This window comes from Narcine bancroftii, chromosome 4, assembly GCF_036971445.1.
Source record: "Narcine bancroftii isolate sNarBan1 chromosome 4, sNarBan1.hap1, whole genome shotgun sequence".
Taxonomy (NCBI): domain Eukaryota; kingdom Metazoa; phylum Chordata; class Chondrichthyes; order Torpediniformes; family Narcinidae; genus Narcine; species Narcine bancroftii.
Genome location: NC_091472.1, coordinates 106,907,276 through 106,931,642, shown reverse-complemented (window position 1 = coordinate 106,931,642; position 24,367 = coordinate 106,907,276). Strand labels below are relative to the sequence as shown.

The following is a 24,367-nucleotide window of genomic DNA, read 5'->3' as shown; positions in this document are numbered from 1 at the left end:
CACCAACACTTGGTCCCCTCTTCCAAATCATTGATATACATCGAGAACAGTTGCGGGCCTAGCACCGACCCAGTGGTACTCTGTTCACCATTGATTGTCAATGAGAAACACCCAGTTATCCCAACTCTGTCTTCTATTGGTCAATCAATCTTCTAACCACACATACTTTATACCAACTCCATGCATCCTTAAGGATATCTTTTATGTGGCACCTTACAAACACCTTTTGAAATCTCAAATACACAACATTCCCCCTATCCACTTCACTTGTAAATACTTAAAGAACTCCAGTAAATTTGTCAACATGACTTGGCCTTCCTGAATCCATGCTGGGTCTGCCTGATGGAACAATTTCATCAATAGCATTTACTACAGTTTATAGCTTTCTCTGGGGGAAAAAAAATCCTGATTTCATATTTTTGAACTATTGGGGCTAAAAATGAACTTGTGGCCAAAATCTTTGGTTGCCTGAGCCTTCCACCAAATTCAACATCATGCTTCATTTGAATATAAAGAGTAAACTAAATGTGACAAATAGGAATCTTGATGCAACTTTTCATGTTTCCTTACATTGCAGAAGATGGTCATTTATCCCACTGAATCCATGCCAACTCACAGAATGATCTCATTCATCACTAGTTCTCCCTAAAACCTATTCTCCCCACCTTTTCACCATCTCCTCTATTTACCTACCAATTACCCATGCACTATGAGCAATTTAGATTGGTCATGTAGCGGACAAGTCTGCACACCTTTGGGTTGTAGAAGGAAACCTGAATACTTGGATGATGGTCACAGAAAGAAATTTTTAAAACTCCACACAGACAACACCGAAGAGTACAATCTTCTTTTTTTCTTCTTTGGCTTGGCTTCGCGGACGAAGATTTAAGGAGGGGGTAAATGTCCACGTCAGCTGCAGGCTCGTTTGTGGCTGACAAGTCCGATGCGGGACAGGCAGACACGGTTGCAGCGGTTGCAGGGGAAAATTGGTTGGTTGGGGTTGGGTGTTGGGTTTTTCCTCCTTTGCCTTTTGTCAGTGAGGTGGGCTCTGCGGTCTTCTTCAAAGGAGGTTGCTGCCCGCCAAACTGTGAGGCGCCAAGATGCACGGTTTGAGGCGATATCAGCCCACTGGCGGTGGTCAATGTGGCAGGCACCAAGAGACAGGAGCCATAGGCAGCCATCTGGTCTGTTGAGCCTGCTCCCCCATTTCATAAAATCATGACTGATCAGGCTATGTACTCAGCTGCACTTGCCTGTCTTTTTTTTCATAACTCTAACTCCTTTACTATGCCAAAATCTATCTATCTGTATTTTAAATATATTTAATAAACCAGGTTCTACTGCATCCTTAGGCAGAGAGTTCTATAGATTGAGCCCAGATCACTGGTGATAGGAGGCAGCATATCTATTAACTCTTGCTTCTCTTTCTCCTATTGTTTGGGCAATGAAGTTGCTATGTACATTACATTTTTTAATGTATTGTTATGTGACAATAAAAGGAACCTTGAACCTTTATTGACTACACCAATCCAGGGAAGTGAAGCACCAGTGTGATGGGTTAGGGAACACTTGGACAGAGTTCAGTGTTAGGAAGAGAAGCTGAATGTGAGGAGTCTGGCTGTGGGGAGATCAGAGGGCATCAGCAATCAGCAATATGACAGTGAAAGTCCAAAAATCTGGATGCCAGAAATCGGACCACCTGAGCATCAGGACTTCTTAAACTTTTTAAATGAGCAGGCTTTTGTGTGCATGCATGCACGAGTAAGCACCACAGATAAACAGAAATCATGGAAATGAATGAGTAAATACTTGTATTTTAGAACTTGGTTTATTATTGAAACTTTTTTCATATAAAATATAATCAAAATGTACTTGTTCATCTCTGCTTTATTCTCCTTAAATTTGAATTTTAAAAGTACTGCCCGCAAATCCAGATTGACCCAATCCCCAATCAGTCCAGTTTTTAGGACTTTTACTATTCCTATAGAGCTAGGAGGATGATTTATGGTCCACCAGGCAGAACAAAAAATGTGACTTCAAGCAGACAGTTGAGATAACTGTAAGGGTTATTAGTTAGGGCAGCCCAGATCCCTCTGCACTGGGAAGAAAACAAGGCACAAACCTGCTGAATCTTTGAGGTGGATTCCTTACAATTTTGAATTTGAGGTTGGTTTACTTATTAAAGCTGCTATGTGTCTGTTTCCAATGGACAAATCATTGCATAACCCTATAAGACTATCAGAATGTGACTCTCAAGTGAAGGATATGAAAGTCAGCAGATGCTGGAATCTGGAGCAACATGCAATCTGCTGGAGGAACTCAGCGGATGAAGCAGCATCATTGGGAGAAAAAGAATGGTTGTCTTTTCAAGCTGGAATGCTTGTGAAAACTTGAAGGGTTCCTCCAGCAGACTGCTGGAATCAAATTAACCACTTGCTTAATTGGAGTGGTTTTTTGTGTCTTCTTCCATACTCCCCAAGTTGTTTCCCTTGGAGCAGAGGAAGCCGAGGTGAGACCTGATAGAAGAATATGAGATTATGAGGGACATATCAGGGATGAAGATTCTGAAATGTTTCCTTATTACAGAGGTGTTAAAAATCAGAGAGCATCCAGTTGTGGTAAGGGGTTTAGAAGGAATCAGATTAAGAACTTTTCTGCCCAAGCTTTTGTTGTAATCTGGAGTGCAAATGGTGGAGGCAGATGCTCTCACAACATTTGAGAAGTATCTAGATGAGCATTTCATTCATCAAGGCACAGAAGGCTATGAACCAAGTAGTGGTCAATTGGATGAGTATAAAGAGGAGCATCAAGTTTTGCATGGAGTTTGTTTGCTGAAGGGCCAGTTTCTATGCTGTGTTACTGATTCTGTGATCCTCTAATCCTGCATATTCAATCCCAACCATGCTCTGTGGACTGTTCATTCCCAACCATGGCCTATAAGTGAAAACTGGATTTTGATTGAATCTAAAGCACTTGTAAACTTACAACTTCAACTTACAACAATGCAATACACTGCAGGATTTAATTTGTCATTTATTTCAGTTTCTCCTGTGATCTGAATGAATGGAATAGTTAGACTATCCAAGTAATTACCTCATGGATGGATTAAATTCAGCATGATTCTTGGTCTTTTGTGGTAACTTTCAAAACTGAAATAAATGTTAAAATGGAAAAAGAAAGCTTTACACAATCATATTTTAGAACATTTGAGAAATATAGAAAGGTACTATTTTGAAGTTGTTATTCATATGATCTAATGAATGCAGAAAATATTGCTGTATTGGTTGAATGGAATCATGAGATTCCAAGCAGTGTAATACTACATTATTGTAAATAGTTAAAGCATAACCAGATACTAACCACTGTGGTCAATAATGACAAGTATTGAGGACAATTTTGTTCGTCATAGTTTGGAGCGTGTACCCTTTCATAATTCCGTTGCAGAAATGATGAGGACAGTGCTCAGAAATCAAACACAGCTGATAAGAAAGAAAAAGAATAATATTTTTGATTTTAGTTTGTTTCATTTTTGGAACATGCTCTAGTATAATTAAAAAGAATATATATAGACTGTGATATGGATGACTGTGGCGGTATTTAATTGAACATCTAGCAGTGTAAAACTCACTCCATGGAGTATGCAGTTTCTCCATGTTTTTAACTTTACCATATTACCACATGTAGCTAATCACAGTGTTAAATTTAAAAATTGTGTTCTAACAGATAATGAATGCCTTAAAATAAAAAATGACACTGAGGTAATTACATGTCAAGTATGAAAATGCTACAATAGAGGATCACACCAACTGAAGTTTATGTGACGTTTTAACTCATTGCTTGGAGCAGTATAATCAATAATTTTGGTAAATGTTGCCATCCCCCAATTTATTTCTGCTTACTTGTCCAATGAAAAGTTGAAGATTTAACATGCCACATACACCTATGGTGTCAATCATTATAAGCCCTGATAAGTAGACTACTTAATGCTTAGGCAAGAGCTGAGGCGAGCCACGCTTGTCATGGTACGCCCTGGTGAGCACTCTGCCAGCCAGTAATACTTTAATAAAAGTGTACTGACCTTCATTTTTGAAGTGCTGGTTCCCTGCCAAGAAAGATCAATAGTTTAGCAAGCTGCTTGTGCTGTTTACCATGTTCTGATGCTGAGACCCATCTCCAGGCAGGAATCAATAGCTTTAATCTGTTCTTCTCTATAATAAGTCACGCAAGGCAGAGCTTTCAGGTGGCATTACATGGTTTATGGAGGCAGTTATTTAACTGTGTGGATTTGAAGCCATGTTGTAAATTTTCATTTTATATTCTTTTTCTCACCTAGGCTACTGACCATAATATATTTTCTGTATGCATATTTTTTTAAACCAGCTTTGAACTTTTTCTTTTATACATTTTTTAAAATATTGCATCGTTTCTATTGCAACTCTTCTGATAAATGGGCACACGGAGTAGAAGTGTTGTTTCTTTCGAAGCTTTACTATTGATTGAAGCTATTTATGTGGTGATGGTCAAAATACCTGTCTCCCTAATAGGACTCTCCGCAGTACAAGAATGGTAAGCTTTCAGGTTAGCATACTGCTGTTCAAAATTATTAATTTTAACTTTTATAGCATGATTTTGTGCCTGAGAGTGCTGGGAACACTTGTACCCAGAAGTTTAATACTGAAAAGTTTATTTGGAGTTGTATCTCAATGGTGAAATCTGGGCCTGAGGACCTTAACTCTTGCATACTCCATGATCCTTAACTCCCATTGCATTTCATATCTGCTCAAATATAGCCTTGTATTTTCACCTCCTTTTATTTTGCTGATATGATACTCAACTTCCAGATCTTAAACACGTTCCAAACCAAGCATTATAACTTGCACTATCTTGCCGGTATAGCCTGAATGAGTCTGCTCAGATCCTAAGCCCAATCGAATATTGCCTTTGGGATTTTTATTTTTATTTTATTCCCTTTATAAATTAGTCCTTCATTTCACCATTGCCCAGAAATTCCATTCAATGGAATTGTACAAACCTAGAGGCTTGGTCTTCATCAAGACTTATTCAAGAAATACAAATGTTATTCTCCTGTTCAAGAAAGAGAATAGAGATAACCCAGGAATTTATAGACCAGTGATCTTACTTCAGTGGTGGGCAAGCTGTTGGAAAAGATCCTAAAAGAGAGGGGGAAAAAATGGCAGTGCAGGTGGCAGTGGTCACTTTAGCTACTTATTTAATTTACAAGCGTTTCAAGAGGCATCATTTTGATTAGGGATCATTGGTATGGCTTCGTCAGGAGAAGGTCAAGTCTCACAAGCCTGACTGAATTCTTTGAGGATGTAACAAAGCACATTGATGAAGGTAGAGAGGTGAATGTAGTGTATATGGATTTCAGAAAGACATTTTGATAAGGTTCCCCATGCAAGGCTCATTCAGAAAGTAATATTGCATGAAATTCAAGAAAGCCTTGCTTTTGGAGTCAGAATTGGCTTGCCCATAGAAGGCAGAGGGTGATTGTTAATGATTCATATTCTACATAGAGGTCATAGACCAGTGGTGTTCTGCAGGGATCTGTTCTGGGACCCATGCTCTTTGTGATTTTTATAAATGACCTACCTGGATAAGAAAGTGAAAGGGTGGATTAGTAAATCTGTGGATGATGCAAAGTTGGTAGTGTTGGAGATAGTATGGAAGGTTACCAGAGGATACAAAGGGTCATTAATAGGATACAGAGCTAGGCTGAGAAATGGCACATGGAGGTTAACCTAGAAAAGTGGAGTTGTTAATTTCAGAAGGTCAAAATACAATGTTAATGGGAGGACTCTTCAGCAATGTAGAACTGAGAGATCTTATGTTTCATATCCATAGGGCACTCAAATTTGCTGGACAGGTGGATAGAGTTATTAAGGCATATGGTGTATTGGCCTTCATTAACTGTGGGTTCAAGATCAAGAGCTGTGAGGTAATGTTGCATCTATACAAAACCTTAATTAGATGCCTCAGAATATTGTGTTTACTTCTGATCACCTTGCTACAAGAAGGATGCAAATGCTATAGAGATGGAGCAGAGGATATTTACAAGTATGTGTCGGGATTGGAAAGCATGCCTTATGAGGAGAGGTTGAGTGAACTTGGTCTTTTCAGCTTGGAGCAATGAAAGATGAGGGTGACCTGATAGATGTGTACAAAATTATTAAAGGCATTGATTGTGTGGCTGTTCACAGGCTTTTTCACAGGGTTGAGATGACTAACATAAGAAGGCATATTTTTAAGGTGCTTGGAAGTAAGTACAGGGAGTTAAGTTTTTTCCATACAGAGAATGGTGGGTGCATGGAATGAGGTGCCAACAACGGTAGTGGAGGTAGGTACAATATGATCTTTTTGGAGCTATTAGATAGGTTCATGGAGCTGAGAAAAATGGAGGGTTATGCAGGAAGGAAATTTCAGGCAGAGTCGGTTATTAGGTTGGCACAACACTGGGGGTTGAAGGGTTGAGGCTTCAAGAAGTTGGCATGACATTGGGGTGTGGACAGGGTTTGGCCATTGGGATAACTCTCCTTCACTCATTGCTAACATGCCTGGGCAGAATGTTGGGAAGTCAGAGAACTGTGTGTGATATTAGGATGGAGGGAGAGCAGGATGGCAGATACTTCTCATGCATTTTTTTTTATATAGTAATGTCATAAGATGGTTATAATCTGAATGTTTGCACAATAATACTGCTGCAAAAATCCCAATTTCATAACTTGATCATGACAATAAATTCTGATTCTCTAGAAAAAAATGGCATTTGTTGAGGAGGAATAAATCAAGGATGTGCATTCATTGAAATGAGCTGTACTTCAGGGATGAGTGTGGCAGTGGACTGTGATGGTTGTAATCGGAAGGTGATAGTGCCTGGGGAAATGGAGCATTTTGGTATGCTTACTTCCTATGGGATTATGATAAAGGTAGTATCCTGCAACTCAGTGCACTGGGTCAATATGCCCCAAGTCCCCCGACGTGACTCCAAAAGGAACTGTGCCCAGAGAATGGCAACTGCACAAACGTGTTAGGTACAGAAATTTAAATCATGATTGGTGTAGTTTCAGGCCTCAACCCCTTGTCAGGTATAAGCAAAAGCAGACAGGTTTCTCCAGCATGTCTGTTGCTGGTTACAAACATGATTTAATCCAAGGTACACCAGTTTATATGCATAAAGATATGAAATATATATATTAGAATAATTTGCTCAGTCAGAGGATGCCATTCATCAATTTCATAGCCTGTGGGAAGAAGCAGTTTCCCTGTCTGTCAATCTTGATTTTTGATGCTCCCATATCTTCTTCCTGATGGTGCTCTTCTTTTATATACTTAATATAATTTTTAATAACTTTTTCATATTTAATTCATATTTTGCCAAGTTGATGAAGTTTTGCATTACTGCTGTTCCACTGCCCATGTAGATCTCCACAGGAATGTCATCTGGTCATGATACAGTCATTGGTTCTTTATCATAGTGACATACAGATTTCTTGAGAAGCTGAGGAACTACAAGAGATTTAATTGTGGGCTTCCACAATACAGGTTCCATCATAGGGTCGTGTTTATACTGGAACAGTAATTGGAGGTGCCGATCTTAAGCACTACACCCAGAATATTATCATGGCATGTAGATTTCTCTGCCCTGTACATGCAACTGGCTCTTAACATTGAATGTCATAGATAGACCTTTGCTCTTTTGGGGACCTCTGGAAGAATCTGAGATGAACAGCTGGTTGAAGATGTTTGCAGACACAAGCCTTTTTTTAGTGCTTATTTTTTGGACTCCCTCATTCAAAGAAGGAATGTTCATGCTAATTTAACCTCCTCCCGCTAGTTCCTTAATAATTCAGCACCATGAGATATGATGAGTCTGCAGGATTTCAACATGATCCACTTGCACAATTACTTAATAACGTGAGGCTTCCACTGTTTAGTATGCATATAGCTCTATGTTTTTCTTCACCAAACTTGACTTCATGGTAAATTAGAATTGGTATCTAGCCTGCTGGTTTTGAAAGATGGAAATGTAAGTACTAAATTGCAGCACTCAGGATCTCCCGGATGCCCATTTATTCAATATGAATATTTTTGAATATTTGTTAATGAATAAACAGTTAAAAATTAAGTTAATTTTAAAAAAAATTTAACTTATTTTACTAAATTCTCAGTCACAAGGCCACAAAAATACCAACATTTAAATCAGTCAAAGCTTGGTAACGTATTTATAACTTGCCCATGTTCTTTGCAGTTATTTCTCTCAATGGAGATTTATGGATTTTTTTTCCAAGATACATCTAGTCTAATCCAATGTTCTTGTTTTGAATGACATTTGGGATCAGACACTTGAAAGTTCTCGCATTCATGCATATCCATGTGGGAGTTCCACTGCATTACAGAGGTAAAAGCTAGAAGTTCTGCTCAGAATCATCACCTTTTTGTGCAAACTTCATATTAGTTTTTTTTCCCCCTTTTATATTTTTTGTTTAGTCATTACCTTTTTCCTGGCTCTAGTTTTTCTCTGGGTCATTGAGCTGTAATTCATCATGTGGTTTGCCATCATTTCTTTTGTTATTTTTAATCTGGTTTCTTTATCATTCACATTTCACTAGAAGAGAGAGGGAAGGAGATAATTATACTTCACATTCAGAAGATCCCAAATGGCCTATTGTCCTGTCAAGCACAAATAATTTCTGAAAGGTGAGGTTAAAATCTAAATGACTGTGTTTACTGCATCTCGTACTCAGCCAGTAAATTCCAGGCCATTCTCTCTGAAAAAAAAATTGGGAATCAGATTGGATTCAGGGTTCAATATACTTTGAAAATCTGGTGTCTGATTTCATCTCTGATTCAGATCAGGTACATTTCATCCTACAGAGAGATTGCTATTAAGTATGAATAGTAACTACAGTATATTATGACCACCTCTGCTAATACATCTATCTTTCACATCTGTTATAGAAAACAAATTGCTCTTTGGATATTGCATGCAATCTTTGAAATGCTCCATAAAGATAGATTTTTTGAAGTAATGATGTCCATGGGTATCTTGTATTAAAATAATCTTAAAGATACAATTATCAATTGTGTCGTTAAATTTTGAATAGACACTTTTTTTTAAATGCTTTCAATTTAATCAGAATTTAATCCAAAGTAGAATATCCATTTCTAAAAGAAAATTAAAGCATAGCAGTCCTGTAAATTGCACTCTCCACTACTGGTTACTCTAGCTTACCAAATTTTATTCTTGGCTTAGCTGTATGTTAAACTTCTTCAGAAATAAGTATGATAAATTATAGTTAAATCTATTTCTGCTTCAGTTTGGGAAATCCCTCGCAATTGTCTGTTGAAATCCATGCACTGGAAGTCATTACAAATCACATTGTGTAAAGTCCATATCTAAGCAAATATTTTATTTGATCAATTGTGCTTGATTTTGAAAGCCTAAACTTTCCTCCCAAATTGAGCTAAGCACAACTTTGGCCCTCTTCAATCATATAGTTTTGCACTGTTCTACGAATCTTGAGAGTTTGGTTTAGAATTTATTTCCCATTCTGTTAATGTGTAAGAAAAATGTATCGTCATTTACATAAGTACAATATACAGATGCACCGAAATTCTTACTTGCTGTAGTTAAATAGATATGCAAGATACACCAACTACAATAGTATGCATTATATATGCTGGCTGAAATAGTGTCTCTTTTTTTTTACCTTTGACATTTCTGACCAGCTGTGCCTCGGGATTGTTGCAATATCTAACATTCACAGATCCCCAAAATCTTACTCTTCACCTCATTGAGGAGACAGTGTTTCCATTGGGATTACCAATGTGTCTGGTTCACAATGATAGCACAGAATAAAGTAATGGAGTCTCCGCATGGCATATGGTGTCTAGCTTCATACAAAATGCAAAAATATTCTTCAATCACTGACACAAAATTTGACTCATTCCATTTAATTACTCATAAAACTGCTTTGCACTTTTAAGTTTGCGTCATGCCTCAGCAGCATGCATTGTGAAGATTATTTCCCAATGGATTCCGAAGAGAATGCAATTTTTTATAATATATACAACAAATGTCTCCATTTAAATTTAACAAACCTGAAGAAACTTTGTTTTTACTTTTCCAAAATAATTCATTATTTCCTTGTAGCTTTTAATAAATATAACCTTCAAACAAATGCAGATTCTCATTATTTTGGTTGCAATGTTCATGATATATAAAATAAAACTTTGTTCAGATAGCTGCTCAGTATGTTCAAAGTTATTTAAATTGTAATGGTTTACAAACCACTGAATTGTTCTCTGCAGAATGCAGAAGCTTGCTGCGTAGCCTGGCTTGGCTTTGTATCTTGAGTGCAAATTGATAAATGCTGTCAACACAGAAATATTAATTCTGAACAAATTGAAGACATTGTGATACTTTACTATAATATCTTTCTTTCTTTGGCTTGGCTTCGCGGACGAAGATTTATGGAGGGGGTAAAAGTCCACGTCAGCTGCAGGCTCGTTTGTGGCTGACAAGTCCGATGCGGGACAGGCAGACACGGTTGCAGCGGCTGCAGGGGAAAATTGGTGGGTTGGGTGTTGGGTTTTTCCTCCTTTGCCTTTTGTCAGTGAGGTGGGCTCTGTGGTCTTCTTCAAAGGAGGTTGCTGCCCGCCGAACTGTGAGGCGCCAAGATGCACGGTTTGAGGCGAGATCAGCCCACTGGCGGTGGTCAATGTGGCAGGCACCAAGAGATTTCTTTAGGCAGTCCTTGTACCTTTTCTTTGGTGCACCTCTGTCACGGTGGCCAGTGGAGAGCTCGCCATATAACACGATCTTGGGAAGGCGATGGTCCTCCATTCTGGAGACGTGACCCACCCAGCGCAGCTGGATCTATTACACATTTAATTAATTTGATCTTTCACAGCATAAAATTATGTGTGTATAAGCATCTTTATTATGTTTTGCTATGCCTGTTGGTTTCTTATCAAATTTCCTGACCTGTTGCAAGATGATTCAACTCTTCTTGTAGGACTCTTTTAATTGTGATTGATGTGCAATTAGCTGTTTTATTGAACCTCATTAAGAACTGCAAGCCTCTGCTCCTGCTACAAGTAATTAGAGTCCAGCTAGCCAGTTCCATCTGTTTCAGGAGAACAGTTTAATTAATGAACTTTTACACATCTATTGCATTGCCTCTAGCAGTCTGTTTTCAGAGCCCTACATAGGTTTGCACGCTGTCTTTTCTCTACGCAACGATTTGTTCTTTTTTGGTTAGTCATGCAGCTGTGTTAATTACCAAAATCCCACGTTCTCTTAGTTCCTAGACTTTTTAATATGAAATCTACTCTAAAGAATGTGTCTGAAACCATTGTGTGATAAGATACAGCAGCAGTTAATTATTTATCATTTTCACTTTGATACAATTTTAAACAGTTCAAAGGCCATGGTAATGTGTTTGGTCTCCATCACATTCCCTGCCTTCTGCTGTAGAAAAGCTTTCCCCTTAGAAAGTATTAGCATTCATGTGAAAAATGCATTTCTGCTCAATCTGTGCATAGATTTTCAGGAAGATTAAAGTGTGCATCATGCATATTTTAACCTTACAGGAAGATGGGCTTTGAAGTGCTAATTATTTCTTTCCTTTCTCTTTCTTTCCATTCAGAAATGCTGTCTATTATTTTGAGCTACAGAAAAGAGCGAGCTGCATATGGGGATTTATTTTTATTGGACATTCTGAACTCATTGTACAGATGAACAGATAATTTAATTGCTGAAGAAATCTGGTTAACTTCTCTAAAAAATTAGACAGAATTAAAGAGATGAAAAAGTAAAATTGAAGAGTAAAATAATCATTAGTATTGCAAAAAAAATTATCATAAAAAGTTGTGAATATGCCAGTCATATCAGTTGTTATTTGTGTGGGCTATATAAAACAAAAAGTAATAGAAATTATAAACTGACAGGCTGAGAAAACAATTCAACAGAAATATCATGGCATAAGTATCTGGGATGCATTCTCCCCTTTTTTACTTGAAGATGCAGAATAGTTGTAGGTAAAAAACAAATAAAATTGGAAATGCAACAGCAAGTTTTAACTTTCCTGTGAAAATATTTTCATTATTTTATTGTAAATATTCCATTAATTTCCACTTCCATCAATCAGATTTTATTCAAGTTTACTCCAGAGCAAGCATTTTTTCTTGGTGAATTACAAAGATATCAAACGTTCTCCTCGTATCTGTGTGGGTTTTCCCTGGGGGCTCTGGTTTCCTCCCACCATTCGAAACGTACCGGGGTGTAGGTTAATTGGGTATAAATTGAGCAGCATGGACTCGTTGGCTGAAATGGCCTGTTACTGTGCTGTAGATCTAATTTTTTTTTTAATTATAAAGCATTTTGGCAATTCATTTGCATGAAGGGATTTTTAATTTTAATTCTTGGATGAAGAAAATTACATTTTTTACTAGTATGTGAAATATAGCTTTTTAAGGAACTTGAATGAGCAGGAAGAATGGCCTTTATCGTCCCAGACTGGCAGGCAAGTGTTGAGAGCCACAGCCACTTGCAGGGAGTTGTTTGCAGTCAGCTGCCACAGAAGGCTCAGGATTGTGAGTACCAGGTGTTCTGCTTAGGCCGCCTAATTGTTGCCTTGTAATAGACAGCCTGACTGCACAGTATGGCTTGGGGCAAGGATTAGAAGGCTGTTGCAAATGTGCAAGTTGCCTTTCATTCCTTCCGTCCTTTTTACTTTGCTCATGTGTGCTTCTCTAGTTAGTTCAGGTATAATGTGACACTTCTATATCTTCCGTATATCATACGCTCTTTTGATTTCAACATGAGGCAATAAAGTCTTGGCATTTTAGTCTAATTATCCCTGATTGAACAGTTCATGCAAAGTGATTGCAGATCCCATCTGCTAATTACTGCACCCCTCTGACAGCTATACATACCATTGTTACATTTATACAATAAAAGAAGCAGATCTCTTTTGTGAACAATCTGAAAATTTTGTTTGTGTGATTGGGTATGAAGCAAATACTTGCTGTTTGCTCTGGTACTCGTTGTATTGCTGTTTGTGTTGGATACAATATCCAAATATCTTAAATGATGTGCCAAGCTTCAGACAGTGGAAGGGAGATGATTTTTTTTTTATTTGTTTTGAATTAAAAGTGATCATGAGCAAATTGTAAATTTTCAATGAGCAAAAACCCATCTGCTAAAGGAACTCAGCTGACTGAGCACCATCAGTGGATCAAAAATGTTTTGAGTCAAAATCCTGCATCAATGGTTAGAAGTAACTTTCTATAATTTATTTATTGTCATTGTTCCCAGATACATATTGTCAATTTAAATATCCTATGTTCCTGAAAAAAAGTGAAGAAAGTTATTTTTGGCAAAAGTTGCTTATAGCCAAGCAATTGCTTGCTGTAAAGCTGAAGCAGTAGATCAAAATTGTGAAAGATTTGCAGCGTGCTGCTAAGGTTGAATGGATTGAGCTGGTAGAAACTCAAATTAAGACATAATAGAGGCCATTACGTATTGGAAGAGTTTAATAGAGTGCTCTTGAAGCTCTGCTTCCACCTCTTGGGTAACTACATCAAGAAGATATTATCAATAGATTACAGGTAAGAGATAAGATTCACAAGAAATTTCTGTACTCCACAGTAATAAGAACTTTTTGCCACATAGGCAGCTGATTATTTTTCTACATTAGTGGTCCTCAACCTTTTTCTTTCCACTCACATACCACTTTAAGTATTCCCTATGCTATAGGTGCTCTGCAATTAGTAAGGGATTGCTTAAGGTGGTATGTGGGTGGAAAGAAAAAAGTTTGAAAACGACTGTTTTAGTCATCCCTAATTGACTCGTTATGTGCACAGTTTTGTAACTCCAAACGAAATGACCATTTTTCTCAAGCAAAATATTTCAATAAAAATTGGATCTAGAGCAGTGATTCTCACCCTTCCCTTCCCACTCACATACCACCTTAAGCAATCCCTTACTAATCACAGAGCATCTATGGCATAGGGATAACTTAAAGTGGTATGTGAGTGGAAAGAAAAAGGTTGAGATCCACTGATCTAAATGCACATTTAAGGGGTACCTTGAAGCAGGTACTTCTACTTTACATCAAAAATGCCTCTGAAGAAAGATAAACTGCCTACAACTATGTCTGGAGCCTGACGAGAAGAGATTTTGAGGCCTACCTTGAAGGTGAAACGTGGAGCTAGCGCTCAGGCTGCCCACCCCCCCCCCTCAACTGAGTGATCCTTTAAAAGGGCTCTGTAGTGATTATGTGTGTGTGTGTGTATATACATATATATATATATACTGTTGCTGCTCTGTGTATAAGTGGCTGGCCTGCCCACTGATGACTCGACCCCATGTAACCCCTCCTCCTGTGACCTGGCCATAAAGGTCAATCTCCCTGCCCCCTTCCATTCATTCGAGAACATAGAGTTGGGCCAGCTGAAATCTAATGTGTATTAAAGCCTATCGTTCTTCACTCAGACTTTGGCGTCATTGATAGAGCCTATCAATTTAGTTTTTTGTTGTTTTTTAAAGAGACCAAGTCTCACTGTATTGAGCAGGTAGCACTGCAGCTCTATCTGCGGACACCGTCAGTCTCGTTGGCACAAGACTTTTTTCTGGCTTAAGCCGATTATTCGGCCCTCTTTATACAAGTTGGTGATGACCTGCAGCTGTCACCATATCGATGCCTAACTGAGTGAGGGACACTCGCTCAACACAGGTCGCAGCAGCCTAGAACTCCTGATCTCAAGCGATCCGACAGCCTCAGCCTCCGAGTAGCCAGATTACAGGCGCACGCCACTGCGCCTGGCCCTATCAATTTAATACGCATTAATTTTCCACATGTGTTGGACAAGCTGCTGAGACCCGACAGACTCTAAATCGATTCACAGACGCCCAGAGCTGCTGAACAGTACAAGCAGCGGATCGCCTACTTCATAAATTTCCTCGAAGTTGCAGTGGACTGGTGGACTCAGATGAGAAGAAACTCAAGGTCTACAAGCTAGAGTTGGCCACTGAACGTATCTGGCGATCTGGAACTGCACGACTTACCCAGAGGCCATTGCTGAACTCCGCAACCTCTACCGACCCGGGGTGAACGAAGTGCACTCAAGATATCGACTGGCTTCGAGGAGACAGCAACCTGGTGCATCCATGGATGAGTTCCTCCGACCACTGTACGACCTGGGGAAAGACTGCTGGTACACTGCTACAGCCTCCGTGCCCATAGCCAAGTGTGTGGAGGAGCTAGTGCGAGATGCCTAAATTACGAGGATATTATTTCAGTCTTTATCAATGATTTTTAAGATTGAATTAGATCCAAGCCCTTTAATTGCCCTGTTTGAACCAGATAAACTGTTATCGGCACCTCAAGAGAAAGTTTTAGCTTTTAGCACCTTGACAGCCAGACAAGCAATATTAATGAAGTGGAAAGATGAACTCGCACCAACTCATGCACAGCGGCTACAGGATGTAATGACATATTTAAGTTTAGAGAAAATTAGTTACAATATTAAAGATATTGTAAAATATTAATAATATTACAGTGGGCTGGAGTGGGATCTGACTACATTCATCAGTGACTGCTCGAGGAGGACAAAGTGCCTCTGAAAAGAGTTTTCCAGCTTGCCATGATCCTCAACTCGGCCTAGCACAACACTGACGAGATCGCTGATAAGAACAGGGCCTCCACATGCAGACCCTGGATGCCGCCGTGTTTGGACCCGGCATCAAAGACGGCCTCTTCGATAGCGAGCCACAACCCCACCGCCACTGCCATCGCAATCGGACACCCGAGGTGCCATTTCTGCGGCCACAGCACCCCGATGACTCTGTTCGGCTAAGGAGACAATCTGTTCGGGATGCAGGAAGAAGGGATGTTACCAGCATGTCCAAACCTTCCTGAGCGAGCAGCGCGATGCTGATGTCACGTCCAGCCCCGAACGGCTCGAACATAAGCAAGAGTTTGGAGTTGCCATCTCACCTAGCGTCTCCTCCACCCTCCTGGATGTTGTCACCTCCACCTTCTGCCGCCCAGATGACGTCACTTCTTCCTCCTTCCTCCGATGCGACAGCATAGTCAACATAAAACGAAGAGGAGGTTGGAGAAAATGGATGAAAAAATTACAAGAGTACAGGATGATATGCAACTTGTTAAAGATAGGGTGGAAAATACAACTACTGGTTTAATTACAGTGACTCAAAAGCTTTGAGAGAAAGTGGCTGTACTGGAGAATTTCACCAGAAGAAATAATATTAAAATAGTAGGCCTCATCTTTTCAAACTAAAACTTTTTATCTTTAATATTGTAACTAATTTTCTCTAAACTTAAGTATGTCATTACATCCTGTAGCCGCTGTGCATGAGTTGGTGCGAGTTCATCTTTCCACTTCATTAAAACTGCTTGTCTGGCTGTCAAGGTGCTAAAAGCTAAAACTTTCTCTTGAGGTGCCGATAAAAATGTATCTGGTTCAAACAGGGCAATTAAAGGGCATGGATCTAATTCAATCTTAAAAATCATTGATAAAGACTGAAACACATTCTGCCAATATCCTCGTAATTTAGGACATTCCTAAAACATATGTATCAGCGAGGCTTCATAAATTTTACATACTTCACATAATGGATCAACATCCACATAGAAACGGGAAAATTTGAGTTATGGGGCCCATTTATAGAATGCTATCATAATTGGAAGTTTTAGGTGATATCGGTGCTTGAGTGCTGAGCTGTCTGTCTTCCGGAGGTCAAGTCTAGACAAGTTGCATTTATTTGTCATTTACACCATAAACCTTGCAGTGTTCAGTGAAAACAAGATGGTGTTTCTCCGGTTATTTACATGGATAAATTACCTTAGATATAATTTTTATAAATAACATATCATAAATAGCATATCACTTATTAAATATCATGTTACATATCCGAGCCCTGTGTCCCCGGAATCCAGAAGCCTCACGATTTTGGGAAAAAGCTGTCTTGTAATCTGGTCAAGAGGGCCTGAACGCTTTGGTACCTCTTCCCGGATGGCAGGAGGGAGAACAGATGGCAAGAGGGGCGTGTGGAGTCCTTCACAATGTTTCTGGATTTCCGCAAACAATGGCCATTATGGATGTCCATCATGGCAGGAAGAGAGACACCAATGATCCCCTCAGCAGTTTTTACTATCTACTGCAGGACTTGCATTCTGAGATGGTAGTTTCCAAACCAGACAGCAATGCTGTTACATAGGATGCTCTCAATGTATCCCCTATAGAATGTAGTGAGGATGGAAGCTGAACTTTCCTCAACCTCTGCAGGAAGTAAAGGCATTGATGGGCCTTCTTGACAATGGATCTGGTGTTGGGGGACCAGGAGAGAACCTTCCTCAGGTGCATGCCAAGAAATTTGGTGCTCTTGACAGTGGACCCATTGACGATCAGTGGAGAGTGGTCCCCCGGGCTCTCAAGAAATCGACTACCATCTCCTTTGTCTTAATGATGTTTTGATTTAGGCTGTTCCATTAGTGATTGCACCTCCTTTCTGTAAGCTGACTTATTGTTCTTGCTGATGAGCCCTACTATGATCGTATCATCAGAAAACTAGATGATGTGATTAAAACTATCTTGCTGCACAGCCGTGGGTCTGCAGGGTAAACAGCAGTGGGCTGAGCACGCAACCCTGGGGGTGCCCCATGTGTGATGGTGTTGGACATGCTGTTTCCGATCCGGACTGCCTGAGGTCTTCCGGACGGAAGCTTAAAGATCCAGTTACAGAGAAAGGTGTTTAGGCCCAACAGGTTCAACTGCTATATGATTGTGTTGAATGTGTTATGAGCCCATAGAACCCCAAAACCCAGCAGCAATAGATATTCACCAAGACAAATGGTTACTTAAACAAATGTTGCTTTTAATTATCTTTAAACATGAAAATAGAATCACACTTTAACTTATCACTATTGATTTAACTAACCTAACTTAACCCCCTTCTAGTTCTAAGCCCACATGTATGTAATGTGTGTGTAAGTTCAGAAAAACTCTTTGGTTCACAGTCCAATCTCACTTCTCATTCCTCCAAGTTCACTGGTTGCAGGCAATTCTTATACTGTGCACATAATTTAACATTTATAAAGTTCACCAGGCATTGGCGCTTGAAAGGTAAATTGTTACCACTCATGAAGGTTCTTGTGGTTTAGAGAGGGAGAGATTTGTTGTTTCAGGACATCCACAACTGATTCCTTTTTAATCAGCCACTCCAGTGTCTTGCTGATTAAACTTGCCCCATTCAGGGTTCTCCAAATGATAACCTCTTTCTTTCAGGTCACCACAGAGATCCTTTTTGTTTCCCTTATTTCAAGTGAAACATTAGACAGCCAGTCCTCTCCCCTTGCATGACCAACAAGGTCTTTGACCAGGCCGAATCAAGAACTTACAACCCGTCTTCCAAATGGGGTTTCCACAAGCTTGCCAGCTTGTCCTGTTCTAGTCCCAGCTGCTGTTGCTGGCTGTAACACTATAGAACTGATCTGTGTGTGTCTCTCTCTCTCTCTCTCTCTCTCTCTCTCAGAGAAAAAAGCTGTTTAACTCTCTCTGCTTGCCAAACCACATGACCCTCTTGGAACAGCTCTAGATAATCTGTGGTTCTGACAAGTTCTTTCATCTGTTGTCTTTTTGTAAACAACAATCCATTAGTGAAGTATCTTGGACACTCTCCAAAGCTCTTGCAGAGGCTGTGGGGCCGATATGTCTAGCATTAGCAGAGCTTCAGTATTTCAAATAAGATCTGTTTTAAAATGTTTGTATGTGACCTACTCTAACAAACCTTTCCCAATTTATCTCCCAAAATTTTAATGTTAATGGGTTAAATGGGAAAATAAAAAAGGAGAGTCTTAACATATATTAAGAAAATGGGAGTTGATGTGGCCTTTCTTCAAGAAACACATTTAACTGAAAAAGAACATTTGAAATTTAAATGGGATTTGGTTAGACATGTAGTGTCTTTCTTCATTTAATTCTAAGGCAAGAGGTGTGCAATTTTGATTTAAAAATCTTCCAGTTCAAATTCAAAATGTTGTGATAGATCCAGCAGGGAGATATGTAATGGTACACTGACAAATATTTTCTGAATTGTGGACTTTTTTAAAATCCATATGCTCCAAATACTGGTGATAAGAAGTTTATACAAGAAATAATTCTTAATCTAGCAGAGGCACATGAGGATATTTTAATAGGAGGAGATTTCAATTTTTGTTTATATCCATTATTAGAAAAAACTACTTGAGTAATGATGAGAACAAAAGTAGCTAAAGCTACATTGATTTTGATGAAAGATTTGAATTTAATAGATATATGGAGGATGATTCATCCAAGAGAAAAATTATTCATTTTATTCGATTTAGTATGATTCTCGTTCTAAAAATGATTTATTTTTGATTTCGATACAAATGCAAGCTAGGATTCTTGAAGCTGATTATAAAGCGAGGATTTTATCTGATATTTTCCCTTTAAGATAATAAATAACAATGGAAATACCTGAAAAGGAAAAGATGATTTATAGATGGAGATTGAATTCTTATTATTGAGAAGAATGATTTTTGTGAGTTTCTTTGAATACAAATTCATACGTTTTGTTATACAAATTTGAACTCAGTAAATAACATGGCATGCTTTAAAAGTGTATTTAAGAGGCCCAATTATGTTTTACTTTTAAAATTAAAAAAGATTATATGAGAGAGATTGATCAATTAGAAAGAGAAATAACTATTTTGTTAAAAGATCTTCAAAAATGGAGTTCTGAAGATAACTGTAGACCATTAATTAACAAAAAACTTCAGTATAATACAGGTACACAATCCTTTATCTGGACATCTAAAATCTGGAAAGCTCCAAAATCCGGCAAGTGGGACCGGCGGTCAGGGAAAGGGGGAGACTGCCGGGCGGCTGAGGGAACGGGGGTCAGGGGAGACTGCCGGGCGGACGAGGGACCAGCAGTTGGGGGAGGCGGCCGAGGGACCGGCAGTCAGGGGAGACTACTGGGCAGCCGAGGGACTGGCGGTCGGGGCGGGCGGCTGAGGCACCATGGTCGGGGGAGATGGCCGAGGGACCACAGTTGGGGAAGATGGCCGGGGGACCAGCGGTCGGGAGAGGTGGCCAGGGAGACTGCCAGGCAGCTGAGGGACCGGTGTTTGGGGGAGGCAGCTGAGGGACCATGGTTGGGGGGAGATAGATGGCTGGGTGACTGGATGTGGGTGGGGGTGGATACGGAAGCACAATTCAGATGGGCTTTCCGAAATCCGGAAAAATCCAAAATTCGGAACACACTGTCCCCCAAGGGTTCGGGATAAAGGATCATGTACCTGTACATTGCAAACTTTAAAAACTGAGAAAACAATTATAAGAACAAAACAAAGGTATTAAGAATTAGATGAGAGATCGCATAAAGTATTAGCTTGGCAATTAAAGTTGGGACAGACCTCAAGAATAATCTATGCAATTAAAATGGATAATAATGTAGTCACTTACAAGCCTCAAGAAATAAATGAATTATTTTAAAAAAATTATTTAAAATTATATAGTTCGGAATCTATAAAAGATGAAAATATAATAGTTATTTATTACAGATAATATTACCTAGTTTAAATTTGGAAGAGTAGACTGAGCTGAATGTTCCTTTTACAGAGGTAGGGGTAAGAGAAGCTTGGGTTCATTGTAGAATAATAAATCTCCAGGATAAAAGAATTTCTGCCTGAATTCTATAAAGAATTAAAAGATTTATTAATTCTGATATTTATGCAATTATTAGATCAGGCTATGGGCTGATAACGCCTCAAACCGTGCATCTTGGCGCCTCACAGTTTTGCGGGCAGCAACCTCCTTTGAAGAAGACCGCAGAGCCCACCTCACTGACAAAAGGCAAAGGAGGAAAAACCCAACACCCAACCCCAACCAACCAATTTTCCCCTGCAACCGCTGCAACCGTGTCTGCCTGTCCCGCATCGGACTTGTCAGCCACAAACGAGCCTGCAGCTGATGTGGTCTTTTTACCCCCTCCATAAATCTTCATCCGCGAAGCCAAGCCAAAGAAGATCAGGCTATGTAAACACATACTTTCCCAGAATCATTTTTGATGCCAATAATTACAGTGATTCCTTAAAAGGATAGAGATCCTTTAAAACCCTCATCTTATAGACCTATTTCATTATTAAGTGTGGATTATAAAATTGTTTCAAAAATTTTGACAAATATATTAACTAAATTGCTGCCTAAATTAATAAATATGGATCAAGTAGGTTTTGTAAAAAAAAGAGAGACTCATTATAAAATGCTGCTAGATTTCTTAGTATAATTCATTTAGCCCCAAAAAAAGCTGATTTGAGTGTTGCAGTGGCTTTTGATGCAGAAAGAGCATTTGATAGATTGGAATGGGATTTTTTTGTTTACTGTGTTGGAAAAATTTGGATTTGGATTGAATTTTGTTATTGAATTAGAGCACTGAATAATAATCCTAAAGATAAAGTAGTGACTAATGGACAAATATCTGCACCATTTCAATTAGCTAAATCAAGTAGACAAGGATGCCCTCTATCTCCTGCTTTGTTTATTTTAGCAATAGTACCTCTTGCTCAAGCAATTCAAAGTGATTTGAAAATTAAGGGATTTACGGTAGGTCAAAAAGATCATAAAATTAATTTATTTGCAGATGATGTTTTAATATATTTCACTGAACCTGAGGCATCTTTATGAAAATTATATGTTCAATTGGAAGAATATGAGAAATTTTCAGGTTATAAAATAAAATGGAATAAAAGTGAAATTATTCCATTAATAGAAGGTGATTATACTCAATGTCAAAGGGATACTCAGTTCAAATAGCCAAAAGAGGGTATTAAATATTTAGGTATCCATACAGATAATAATCTGAAAAATCTGTACAGATTGAATTAATTACTATTACATGAAAAGATTGAAGATAATTTTTTTTTAATGGATAAATTTAAAGTATGGGAATGGTTAATTGCATTAAGATGAATATATTCCCAAGAGTACAATATATTTTCCAAACATTACCTATTTTAACAACTCAAATTTTTTTCGAGAAATGAATAAATATGAAAGGAAATTCCTCTGGAAAGGTAAAATGTCAAGAGTTTCTTTAGAGAAATTTACATGGAAATATAAATTAAGAGCTCTACAGCTTCCTAATTTTAAAAATTATTTTCAAGCAGCTCAAATGAGATTTCTTGGTTTTTTTTTGAAAGGAAAAAATCAGCATGGGTTAAAATAGAATTGAAAATAGAAGGGAGAAAAGCAGAAGAATTTTTATATAAGTGGGAATTGAATTTAATGGTTGGTGATAAAGATATACTATTATTGAAACATTTGATTAATATGGAATAAAATAAATGATGAAATTGGTATAAGAGGAGGTATATCACCTAAAATGCCTTTGATTCAAAATATTCATATCTTTTTCAAAGGGTAATCAATTTCTGGATATTGATTTCACAAGGGGGATTATAAATGTTGAAGATTGTTATGAAAGGGGTCAATTAATGTCATTTGAGCAATTGAGAAATAAATATGGTATAACTCATAAACTCTTGTTATTTCCAACTGAACGCATATTTGAGGGATAAGTTAGGAGCATCCATGTTGTTGCCTTGTTGTACTGAAGTAGGGCTTCTTATTAGGAGATGAATTGTTAAAAAGTTTACTTCTATGATATACTCCTTATTACAAGTAGGAACTTCTAAACGAGGAGTTCATAAACCTAGACAAAAGTGTGAAATAGATCTGAATATTGTAATTGATGAGCAAATATGGGCAGATTTATGTAGGGATTGTATGACTAATACCATTAATGTAAGATATAGATTAGTTCAGTCCAATTTACAAAATTGTACAAAATAAAATCAGATTTATCGTATCATGTTTTAGGTTTGGTGAAGATGTAGGAACTTTCTTGCATTCAACTTGGTCTTGTCCTAATGTAAGATCCTTTTGGGTAGATTTACAAAAATTTTTGGAACAAGTTACAGGAGTCATTGTTATGCAAAATCTGGCCAATTTTAATAGGAAATATTGAAGGAATAAGGCCTAAATTAAAACTATCAATATGTCAATTGAAATTTGATAAAGTAGCATTAGCAGTGGTGAGGAAATGTATTGCAGTTACTTGGAAATCAGATATTTTTTAGGTATGCCAAGGTGGTATGCAGAAATTCAAAGTTGTATTCCTTTGGGAATAATTACATATAGCTTGATAAATAAATGTCCTATGTTTTTGCAAATATTGGTGCCCACATAACCAAATATTAGGCTTAAATTTGTAATAATGTCCTTTCTATCCCTTTAGACCCATGAGAGTCTCCTTTACATTGTAACAAAGAATTGTTATTCAGGTGTGTTAGATAACATCTCTCTGCAATCCTGAAAACTTTTTTTCTTATTACATTTATATAGCTATATTATATTTTTATATTGATTACTTTGAGGGAGGGGGTTACGGAGGAAGGGGTTTCAGAAGGGGTTGAAAACTATCATATAACTTTTGATTTGTTTCTTTTGCAATTCGTATTATATTAATTCACATTACTGCATGTATGGAGAAATTTTTTAATAAAATATTAAAAAAGAGAAATTAAGTAATGGAGTCTCTCCTTCCCTTCTTTAGAATATATTCTGGGCATGCATGAACCATATTTTTTAAGTCAGTAAGTTTTAGGTTCTATTACAGGGTATGTACAAAATTCTAATATAAAGCAGTTATTATTTCTATTAATAATTACTGCCTTAGATGACAATTCAAGCAAGAGGTCTAATGGTGTTCATGCTATTGTGCAGACTCATTTCTTCAATATTCCTCTTCCAATATTTCCACAATTTTAACATGTTCTGAATTGTAAACTTAGAATAAATGAGCGAAGTCCATGTTGTAGACTCCTCAATGCTTTAACTGAGTTCAGCTTACACGTAGCTCTTAGGTAGAACAGTTTGCTGTCATGCACTCCACATGACTGAACTGAATTTCCAGCCTACATCCTTTGCATTGGCTGTTCTCAATGGCAGCATATAACCCCCACCCACCCCGGAGATCTCAGCACATTTAAGGGAAGACATTTTACAGACTGAAATCATAAAATATTTTTTATGTAGTCAGTAGGAGTGAAGTACCGAAGAAACCAACTAAACTTGATTGCTTCACAGGGAAGGGGGCCCATAAACAATGAGCAGAGTCCAAAGAGGGCCTTAGCCAATAAGAGATAGAGAATGGTTGCTCTACACCATCAAAACCATCTTTTCTCCATGTTTGTGGCTGAATGATCCCTTTGTTTCAAAAAGACCAAATCAT

At 38.2% G+C, this 24,367-nt stretch overlaps 1 protein-coding gene across 5 annotated transcripts in view; it reads left to right on the top strand.

Annotated features, from left to right (window-relative positions):
* The window catches only part of ralgapa2 (Ral GTPase activating protein catalytic subunit alpha 2), a 521,318-nt gene that overhangs the window by 359,749 nt on the left and 137,202 nt on the right, over positions 1–24,367 (top strand). The window lies entirely within an intron of this gene.